This window comes from Nicotiana attenuata, unplaced genomic scaffold (assembly GCF_001879085.1).
Source record: "Nicotiana attenuata strain UT unplaced genomic scaffold, NIATTr2, whole genome shotgun sequence".
Classification (NCBI taxonomy): Eukaryota; Viridiplantae; Streptophyta; class Magnoliopsida; order Solanales; family Solanaceae; genus Nicotiana; species Nicotiana attenuata.
Window position 1 is genome coordinate 209,384 of NW_017671059.1, and position 11,565 is coordinate 220,948.

The 11,565-nt window shown below is 38.9% G+C and overlaps 1 long non-coding RNA gene across 1 annotated transcript; it reads right to left on the reverse strand.

Moving 5' to 3' along the window:
* Positions 1-5,922: 5,922 nt before the first annotated feature.
* On the reverse strand, positions 5,923-7,693 carry LOC109205596. The gene is made up of 2 exons (XR_002064708.1): positions 7,602-7,693; positions 5,923-7,474 (listed from the first exon to the last, which is right to left on the reverse strand). It is a non-coding gene; the product is annotated as an uncharacterized LOC109205596 (long non-coding RNA).
* Positions 7,694-11,565: the final 3,872 nt, after the last annotated feature.

The window sequence follows — 11,565 nt, forward strand, 5'->3', positions numbered from 1 at the left end:
CGGATAGCATACTCCAAAACGGTCATAGCACCCTGGCGCAAATGCTCAAACTCTACGCGCCATGCGTCCCTGAGACTCTGGGGAACAAACTCTCTCATGAACATATCCGAGAACTGGGTCCAAGTCAGTGAAGCAGCCTCGACTGGACTGTCTATCTCATAAGTGCGCCACCAATCATAGGCGGCTCCCCGAAGCTGAAAAGCAGTGAAAAAAACCCCGCTGGACTCCACTATGCCCATAGTGCGAAGAATACGATGACACTCCTCTAGAAATCCCAAGGCATCGTCTGATGCTAATCCACTGAACACTGGGGGATCATACTTCTTGAACCTCTCAAGTCTCCGCTGCTCGTCCTCTGAAGCAGTTGACCCATCCTCGGGCTGAACTGGCGCTGCAGGCGGTGCGGGAATAATCTCGGGGGCCTGCTCAACCTGCACTCGCTGCTCAGGAGTGCGGACGGCGGGAGTCTGTGCTCCTCCCCCGGCTTGGGAAGTGGCTGCAGCAAGGGGAAGCAACCCTGCCTGAGCCAAGTTGGTGTACATGCTCATGAACTGAGCCAAAGTCTCCTGGAGAGCTGAAGTAGTAGTGGCAGTAGTAGGTGTGCCAGGTGTCTGGGCTCCGGCTGGATCTGCTGGTGGTACCTCGGCGGCAGCTCGCGCAGGTGCTCTGGCTGCACCACGTGCGCGTCCTCGACCTCTCCCCCGGCCCCGGCCTCTGACGGCTGCAGTAGGGGGCGCAGGTGCCTGATCATCTCGAGTAGCACGTGTCTTCACCATCTGTGAGAGAATAGAAGTCAGAAGTTTAGAATTGATGTTCAAAATATCGCACGACAAGGAATTCAAATGAAATGAAGATTTTTCCTAAACAGATACATAGCCTCTCGTAGATAAGTACAGACGTCTCCGTACCGATCAGCGAGACTCTAATAAATCGGCCTGTGTTCCGTGACTCCTATGCACCTAGAGCTCTGATACCAACTTGTCACGACCCCTGTTCGCCCTCCGTGAACATGTCGTGATGGCACCTAGTCCCTATAACTAGGTAAGCCTAACAATGCAGAAATAATAACCTAGCTTGCGGAATAATTAATTAAAACTGAACATATTAAAATAATAACTGCATATAAGGCCGCTCGGCCTATACAACTCAAAAGAAATGCGGAAGTCTACAACTCAATCCCAAAACCCGGGAACTCACGGGAAACACAAGCTAATAGAAATACTGTAAATGCTCTAATCTCAAGAATGTCTACATCAAAAGCATGATAGAATCTAAACACTACAAATAGAATAAGGAAGGAGACTCTTCGGTCTGCGGACGCTGCAGATATACCTCGAAGTTCCGTAGCTCTCCCCTGCCTCAAGGATAGTGCGCCTGAGTGGAGGTACCTGGATCTGCACATGAAAAAAACATGCACAGGAAGGGCATAAGTACACCACAGCGGTACTCAGTAAGTGTCAAGCCTAACCTCGGTTGGGTAGTGACGAGGAAGGTCAGGGCCCTACTGAGGTTAAGCAATAAAATATAAATCAACAGTATGAAAATAAGCAGTAATGGCGAGTACAGCAGTGGAATAAAACAAGCTAAACAAGGCAATATCAAATACACAAAGAACGGAGCAACCCCAGAATAAGTATAGCTCAATACCAATGGTAACAATGAGGATCTCCCAGGATACCGTCCTGTAGTCCTTTTCTCAACTGTCTAGTGGATCTCCCGAGATACCGTCCCGTAATCCATCATATGTGTTTATCCGAAGGATCTCCCGGGATACCGTCCCATAGTCCAGTTATCAATGTGCAGGGGGATCTATCGGGAATCTAACCCGCAGTCCCAAAATAAATGTGCAGGGGGATCTATCGGGAATCGAACCCGCAGTCCCAAAGTAAACAAACAAGGGGGGAGCTACCGGAATCCCACATCCGTAGTCCCAATGTAAATGCGCAACCACAACCAGAAGATATTCAGAAATGAAGTACAAAAGACAAACATCAGGTAGTACTAGCCTAGCATGATTCACGTAGTACAGTCAAGGCAACTTAAACAATTAGGCAAGCTAAATGAACTAAACATGCTTTTCTAATCTAACACAGATTATAACTGCAAGTAAAACAAGGCAAATATGAAGGAAACTCATTCTCAATATCTTAAGTAAAAACCGGATTTTTCAACAATTAGCTCAAGTACGCGCTCGTCACCTCACGTACAAGGCACTCAATTACCACATATCATATCCTAAGGGGAAAGGTCCCCCACACAAGGTTAGACAAGCCACTTACCTCGAACCGGCTCAAAATCAATTAGAAACCACGCCTTTGCCACGAGTATCCGAATCCAAATGGCCCAAATCTATTCAATTCAATTACACATTGTAAATAACATCGCAAGCAACTGATTCTGCTAAATAACTCAACGCTAAGGCGCGAAATTAGATAAAATGACAAAAATGCCCTTCATGCCAACATCTCGGAATCGAATAATTTTTACATTTTCAGAACCCTCGTACTCTCACGAGTCTAACCATATAAAAATCTCCCAAATCGGAGGTCATACACCCACTCAAAACTCAATAGTTTAGCCTATGAAGTTTTACCCATTTTTCATTCAAAAATCCGAAATTAAGGATGAATTTGTGATTAGATTAGTGGGTATTAAGCATAAGAGAGTAGAGAATTATTACCCAATCGTTGCTCTCGAAAACCCTTCGAAATTTCTCCCAAATCCGAGCTCCCAAGCTTGTATTTTGATAAAAATGGCTAACCCTTGTTTTTGAGATATTTATAACTGCCCAGGCATTTTGTTCATTGCGATCGCGGAACAACGCTCGCGATCGCGTAGAGGAAATTCGATAAGGCCCAGAATTGTACATCGCGATCGCGTGAAGAGTGATGCGATCGCGAAGGGAAAATGAGATATGGCTTATGCAATCGCGTAGGAACTCATGCGATCGCGAAGAGAAAAGTGGCAACTGCCCTCAAGTCCCAATTTACACTACGCGAACGCGGGACGAGAAATGCGATCGGGAAGAAGAGAGAAATAGGCCTTCGCGATCGCGGAAGGCTTAATGCGAATGCGATGAAGGCTTTCGAGGTGGTCTTCAACAAGGCATCGCGATCGCGGGAGAACCATCGCGATCGCGTAGGAGGATATCAGAAGCAGCAGTTACAGCAGATTAAATAAGAGGAAAAATGATCCGTTGAGCATCTGAAACACACCCGAGGCCCCCGGAACCTCAACCAAACCTACGGACATATCCCATAACATCATTCAAACTTGTACCAATCCTTAAACCACCTAAAACAACGCCGGAAACTCGAATTAAACAAGGATTTAAGCCTAAGAACTTCAAATTCTAACAAAACACGCTTTCGATCAAAAACCTAACCAAACCTCGTCCAAATGACCTGAAATTTTACACTCACATCCCAAGTGACATGACGGAGCTACTGCAACTTCCGGAATTCCATTCCGACCCTCGGATCTAAATCTCACTATCGGACCGGGAAACTTCAAAAATTCAAACTTCGGCATTTCAAGCCTAATGAGCTACGGACTTCGAAAATACATTCCGAACACGCTCCCAACCCCGAAATCACCTAACGGAGCTAACTGAACCATTGGATTTCCATTTCGAGGTCGTCTTCACACTGTTCCGACTACGGATCACTTTTCAACACTTAAGCTCTCATTTAGGGACTAAGTGTCCCAAAACTCTCCGAAACTCAACACCGAACGTCCCGGCAACCCAAAATAGCAGAAATGAACTTAGGGGAAGCAGTTAATAGGGGATCGGGGCGTTAATTCTTAAGACGACCGGCCAGGTCATCACAGAATGTCCAAAAAAACTTTATTAATTTTCTCTTCTACAAGTTAAACCAAGCACGTGCAACACTTGTATTTTTCGTCCCTCGCATCGCTCTCGCTCCCTTAAAATCTAACCGTGTAACGAATGTCCAACAAAAAAATTTATTAATTTTCTCTTCTACAAGTCAAACCAAGCAAGTGCAGCACATTAATTTTTCGTCCCTCGCATCGCTCTAGCTTCCTTAAAATCTAACCGTGTAACAAATGTCCAACAAAAAACTTTATTAATTTTCTTTTCTACGAGTCAAACCAAGCACGTGCAACACATCAATTTTTCGTCCCTCGTATCGCACTTGCTTCCTTATAATCTAACCTTGTAAGGAATGTACAACAAAAAATTTTATTAATTTTCTTTTCTACAAGTCAAACCAAGCACGTGCAACACATCAATTTTTCGTCCCTCGCATCGCTCTCGCTTCCTTAAAATCTAACATTGTAAGGAATGTCCCAAAAAAAAACTGTATTAATTTTAGCTACTACAAGTTAAACCGAGGTTGTGAAACACATCAATTTTTTTCCTTGCCTCGCTCTCTTTTCCTTAAAATCTAACCTTGTAAGGAATGTTCAACAAAAAACTGTATTAATTTTTTCTTCTATAAGTCAAACCAAGCACGTGCAACATATCAATTTTTCGTACCTTGCATCGCTCTCTTTTTTTCTTAAAATCTGATCTTGTAAGGAATGTCTAACGAACAACTGTATTTATTTTTTCTTCTACAAGTTAAACCAAGCACGTGCAACACATCAATTTTTTTTAACTTACATCTCTCTCTTTTCCTTAAAATCTAACCTTGTAAGGAATGTCCAACAAAAAAAGTTGTATTAATTTTCTCTTCTACAAGTTAAACGAAATACGTGCAACACATCAATTTTTTTTCCTTGCATCGCTCTCTTTACCTTAAAATCTAACCTTGTAAGGAATGTCAAATAAATAAAAACTGCATTAATTTTCTCTTCTATAAGTTAAACGAAGCACGTGCAACACATCAATTTTTTGTTCCTTGCATCGTTCTCTTTTCCTTAAAATTTAACCTTGTAAGGAATGTCCAACAAAAAACTTTATTAATATTTTCTTCTACTAGCCAAACTAAGCACGTGTAACACATCAATATTTCGTCCCTTGCATCGCTCTCGCTTCCTTAAAATCTAAACGTGTAAGGAATGTGCGACAAAAAGCTTTATTAATTTTCCTTTCTATAAGTCAAACCAAGCACGTGCAATACATCAATTTTTCTTACTTTACATCGCTCTTTTTTTCTTAAAATCTAACCGTATAAGGAATATCCAACAAAAAACTGTATTAATGTTCTCTTCTACAAGTTAAATGAAACACGTGCAACACATCAATTTTTTGTTCCTTGCATCGCTCTCTTTTTCTTAAAATCTAACCTTGTAAGGAATGTCTAATAAAAAACTTTATTAATTTTCTCTTCTATAAATTAAAGCAAGCACGTGCAACACATCAATTCTTTTTGTTCCTTGCATCGCTCTCTTTTCCTTAAAATCTAACATTTTAAGGTATGTCAACCAAACTTTAATAATGTTCTCTTCTACAAGTTAAACGAAACACGTGCAACATATTAGTTTTTTGTTCCTTGCATCGCTCTCTTTTTCTTAAAATCTAACCATGTAAGGAATGTCTAACAAAAAACTTTATTAATTTTCTTTTCTACAAGTTAAACCAAGCACGTGCAACACATCTTTTTTTGTTCCTTGCATCGCTCTCTTTTCCTTAAAATTTAACCTTGTAAGGAATGTCCAACAAAAAACTTTATTAACTTTTTCTTTTACAAGTTAAACCAAGCGAGTGTAACACATCAATTTTTTGTTCCTTGCATCGCTCTCTTTTCCTTGAAATCTAACCTTGTAAGTTGAATAAAAGCTGAACGAAATATGGTGAATAAAAGCATTTCAACATTTGAGGGACAAAATGATTATGTGTTCTTTAATGACTTGTATTGATCATGTATCAGAAAACAAATAGGTAACAGTTATTAAAACAAATAAAAACAATGCATTTGTCAATAGTTTCCTATATATGCTAAAAAGCTGCCCATCTAGTTTCTCACTGTTCAATTTCCTATTGCTAATGTCAAAGCAACAAATTGCTATTACAGAGTTAGGAACGCAAATACAATATGAAGACAGATTGAACACGTGATAAGAAAATGGCCCAAACGGAGATTTTAGCTCCTGAGGAACTTCCAGGGCCTGTTCATATTCCTATCCTGCAAATGTGAAGTAGAAAAACAAAGTAGAAAGCTCATGTCTTGCAATATCTCAATATAATTTGTTTCACAGAGATGAGGTACTCTCTCCATTCAGCTCACTATTCAAAATTCCTATAGCAAATGTCAAAGCAACAGGATGCTACTACAAAGGAATACAAATACAAGATGAAGACAGAATGAATGAGCAGAACATGTGATATATAAATCGCTCGAATTTCTCACTCCAAAGTTTCTGCAGACTGGATTCCAAAATCTTTATGAACCAAATATTTCGGCATATCTTGTAACTTTTCTCACTAAAGTGACACAGTAGCAAATCTAACGAAAAAAATCAAAGGAGTATATCGCTGTAATTCCTTCATAACTGTATTAAAAAGGTAAGAGTCAGGAATTCAAATCAATTCATTCATCCCGCAAACCTACTCTACATCAATTCGCTGGAACACTCTAATAACTACGGAATGCTGTGTTTGTCGCTCCCCCTCTATGTTCTCCACACTTGAGTTTGTTGCATACTCTTGTTTAAAGCTCAAAGGAGGCATCAGGAAAGTTGCGATGGTCCAGCTGCTATACATTCTCTCATTTCAATGTTACTAAGCTTTCCTTATAAACATAAACCCCACAGCTGCGTCGCAGGACTGGGTGACAAAATCCAAGACGTCGTGTCTTCTTAGTCCTAACATTATAGGAGACTAGCCAAGAACGTCTAGTTGCCAAAATGAGACTGCTGGAATACCAAGTCTTAATACCTCTAAAGTTTTGGAAGGTAAAAAGTTTGTTCCAAACCCCTGGTTGGATCATTACCCATATATCATAAAAACAATTTCCATTAAAGGTCAAGAGGGCAACCGAGTCGTCAAGCAATATCAGAGAACTAAAAGAGATAACATCTGGCCCTTTAATCTCTTCAAACACCTCATTGCTAAAGTCAAACGAAAGAATACTGGGCTTAAGCCCCTCCCTTATCAGCCAATAATAAGCCCCATTCAGATAAGCAGTACCATAGGCTTCATTTAAAGAGCGTCCGCAGGAATTGAATTTAATTTTAGGTGTAATGTTTCTACATGAGTCCATAGAACAAGAGTAGACAGCTGCATATTAATATTCACCAAAGTGAAAATTATAGTAAACCACTTTATAGTCATTAGTCAAGGGATCTAATCCGAACCCATAGTGAGTGTACTAGATTTTGTGTGGAGGGAGGTGCCTCGCCTCTCTGGTCGAAGAATTCCACAGCGCCATTGCAAAGATTTGCATGTATCTATTTTCGGGATCAATTTCTCTTTGCAACAAAAACAATCCATCCACAGAACCTATAACTTTCGTCAAACCTTTAAATCTATGGATATAATCAGGAGCTTCACCATCACCATGATTCTCTGAAATCAAAGTAATGAGAAAGGAATCATCACGCGCATTATATTTATAAATCAGTAATTGGGAAGCTCATTCTTGCTACAATTCAAGTGTTTTCTAATAAAAGCGGGGCTCTTGATAAGAACATACCAGTTCTTGCACACGCATTTGAATCTAAACAATGACTTCACGGGCAGCCTGAGTAGAATTTCTCCGTCTAAATCTTTAGGGAAAGGCCTACGGCCAATTTTGCTGCTGCCCATATATAGTAAATTGACACACAACAAATCGAAATAGAAGAAATAAGGGTTAAGTGTTCCGAAATTAGTACAAGCGAAAAGAACACAGAAATTGATTGGGGAAAATCTAGATTGGTAGGACTGAGGAAGATGAAGAAAATGGTAGTGCCATTGATGAATGAATTACTGCACATTTCCCTCTCTAAATAGAAGAAATTATTGTTGTAATACATTCCCCATTTTGAGGCGTTGATTCATTCTCTTTTATTTAATTGCCACAATATTGGGCATACTATATTAATCTAACTAAATTCTATTTCTACCTTTATTATCGGATTATCCATTGCCAAGTCAATAATATTTTGGTTTCATTTTGAATTTTAAAAATTGATTAAACTTAGTTTGATTTTGGTTTTAAGTGAAAAGATAATCCGAAAAAGTCGAACCAGCCCAACTATGGAAATATTTATTTAAAATTTTATTATTGCACATTTAATATATATATATATATATATATATATATATATATATATATATATATATATATATATATATATATATATATATACTGCGGCATGCAACCCGATCCCACCGTATAATATATTATCCCTTATTCCTCCATATCAATATCAATAAATAACAAATGTACAAAGTCAATTCAGAAATCGAAATCACAAGACCTTTACGATAAATAAATACCAAACTGAACCAAGAAAAGAAACCTCGTTCAATATAGAGTCTACACGAAAATAACACTACACAACGAGACCAAACCAACAATTTACAGTTAGAATGTGCAAACAAGTCAAATTAAATAAATAGCATGGATTAAGGGAAACTATGAAAGGAGCTAGCATGGTTAACAGAAGAAGATATTGATTAGCATGTAGCAGATGAGCATGGACAGCATTTAGAGCATGTAACAAATAAAACATGGAAAGAAACAGTTAAAGTAAAGCAGAAAATCAGGGAAAAATAGATAATTCGGCGGCGTATAAGCACTCGTCACCTTGCATATACGCCGCTCACATGGAATTCACAGAATACATAATCCGGGGGTTCCTAAATCCCTCAAGTCAAGGTTAGACACAACACTTACCTCGCTCCAAAGGCCACTCAAATCTCAATCACAGCTTTGCCTTTCAAACATGCCTCCGAACCAACAATATCTAGAAAATTGCCAACCAAACATTTCAAAATAAGCCTTAGGAATCACCCATGATCGATAAGAATTCAATTTAGGCCATTTTTGAAAAAGTCAACACCCGGGCTCGCTTGGTCCAAACCCGAAATTTGGACCAAAACCTGTTTACCCATTCACCCCCGAGCCCGGATATACAATTGGTTTGGAATCCAACCTCAATTTGAGGTCTAAATCCCCAAATTTCGAAATCCCTAGCTTCTACCCAATAATCCCCAATTCCACCATGAAAACCTTCGATTCTAGGTTGAATTCTTGTAAAAAGAAGTGAAAGATTGAAAGAAACTAGTTAAGAATCACTTACTTAAGATTTGGAAAAGAAAAAGTCTTTGGAAAATTGCCTCTTGTGTTTTAGATTTTGAAAAATTGGAGAATGAATGAAAAATCCCGTCTAAGTCCTTTTTTACACAGTTGCAGATGTCGCATTTGCGACCTGAGCTTCGCAATTGCAAAGCTCGCAAATGCGAACTCCCCGTATTTCTGCTGCCTTTGCAATTGCGATCCAGTCTTCGCAATTGCGAAGTCTGCCTTTCCCCTGTACCCATCGCAAATGCGAAGTATTGTTCGCATTTGCGAACATATACTGGCCCAGCTTCTCTTCGCTCGCAAATGCGACCTCAACAATAGTCGTAAATGCGAAGCTTCTGAGGCCTGCAACACAACTGAAGAACACCAGCAATCTTTCTAAGGTTCAAATCACTCCGTAGCCCATCCGAAACTCACCTGAGCCCTTGGGGCTCCAAACCAAACATACACACAAGTCTTAAAACATCATATGAATTTGCACTCGCGCGATCAAATCACCAAAATAACATCTAGAATTACAAGTTTAGCACCAAATCAAATGAAATTTTTTTAAAAAACTTTAGAACTTCTAACTTCACAACCGGACGTCTGAATCACTTCAAACCAACTCCGCTTCTCACCAAATTTCACAAACAAGTCAAATATCATAATGAACCTGTACCGGGCTTAAGGCTGTATGGTGGGCCGGGCCCGGGCCTAAATGGGCTAAACGGGCCGGGCTAAACGGGCCTGGGCTTAGCGGTCCTGGGCTCTGGCGGTCCCGGGCTTCGCGGTCCCGGGCTTCGTGGGCTCAACGGGTAGGACCAGCCCGTGACGGGCCTAAGCCCATATGGTCCTGGGCTAAATGGGCCGGGCTCGTGGGCTTAGCGGGCCTAACGGGCTTTTTTTATTTTCGGGCTTTTTTTTAATTTTTTTATTTAAGGCAATTTCTTGTAAACCATATGTGTATGTATATATATAAATTGCTCTTATGCATGGCTATATAAATATATGTAGTATATATAATATAGAAATCTAATTATTAAAGTGTTTGACGAAAATGTAAAATAACAAATCAATAGTAAAACTAAATTGGCATGCATAATAAATTAATAACAAAGTACAACATGAAGCATAAATACGTCTAATAATTTTAAAATAACACAAATTGTTGAAAAATCTTAAAGACGAATTTGCGGATAAATACCCTCAACACAATACTTTATATGCCTCCTTAAAATGCCTGTGGTACACCCTGAACGAAAATTTAAGACTCTTCCACAGTTCTTGCACTTTAATATTTGGCCTTCTTCATTTTCTTCAAGCACTTCATAGTATTGCGAAACAAATAAGCGCACTCTTTCCGAACGAGGCATGATTTAACTTGAAAAATTGAGATTGAGACTTGAAGTCTTGAAAAATTGGAGATTGAGAGATTGAAGAGAAATTTTAGAATTGAAGAAATGAGGTATTGAAATGAAGAAGAGGGAGGGGGGTACTTATAGTGTTAGAAAGGTTAGTTTTGAAATTGGAAAAAAAAAAATGCTATTTGTGCAATTAATATGGACCCGTTGGTGGTCATTGGGGGTGGGGCCCTCATTTTAAATTTTGTTTTTTAGTATATATATTACTACTTCTTCATGTAAATATAATATTATATAGTATACTAGTATAGTATACTATATATAGTATGTTATGTATATATATTCCCTTATATATTTTCTTGTAGTATATATAGTATGTTATGTATATATATTCCCTTATATATTTTCTTGTAGTATATATTGTATGTATGTATATATATTCCCTTATATATTTTCTTGTAGTATATATTTGATATGGTTATGTATATATATTATAGCTTATAATTTCTTGTAGTATATTTATATGTTATTGTATATATATTATAAGCTTTAATAAAATAATTGACACGGTTAGTTAAAGACAAAAAATATTGCAAAGAGATATTGACAGGGCCATGTCTTATAATTTTTATACCAAAAATGGCATATCTTTCTATAGTCTTCTCCCTCCAATGAATGAGCCCAAACAAGGGTACTTAATCACCACCATTAAAAGGAAAAAAAACTAAAAGAAGATATGCCAAGTACAATTACACCATAACCTACATTGTATTCATCTAACAAATCTCATAAATCCTTCAAGGTAATCGGAGGGAGGTTCCGTATGGTGTGGCTGAAAAAGCTTGTCATCACCGCTTCCGGCGAAGCAGGCATCCTCCGCAAAGTTTCCGCTATCATTTTCTTCATAAGCTTCGTCTATCTCCGGTTGTGATTCTGCCAAGTCCAAAGTTTCTTCTTTCGAGCGGACTCCAATCTCTTGAATAGTACCTGGATCAAAGCTTCCCATAGAGTCACTCTCTCTTTTT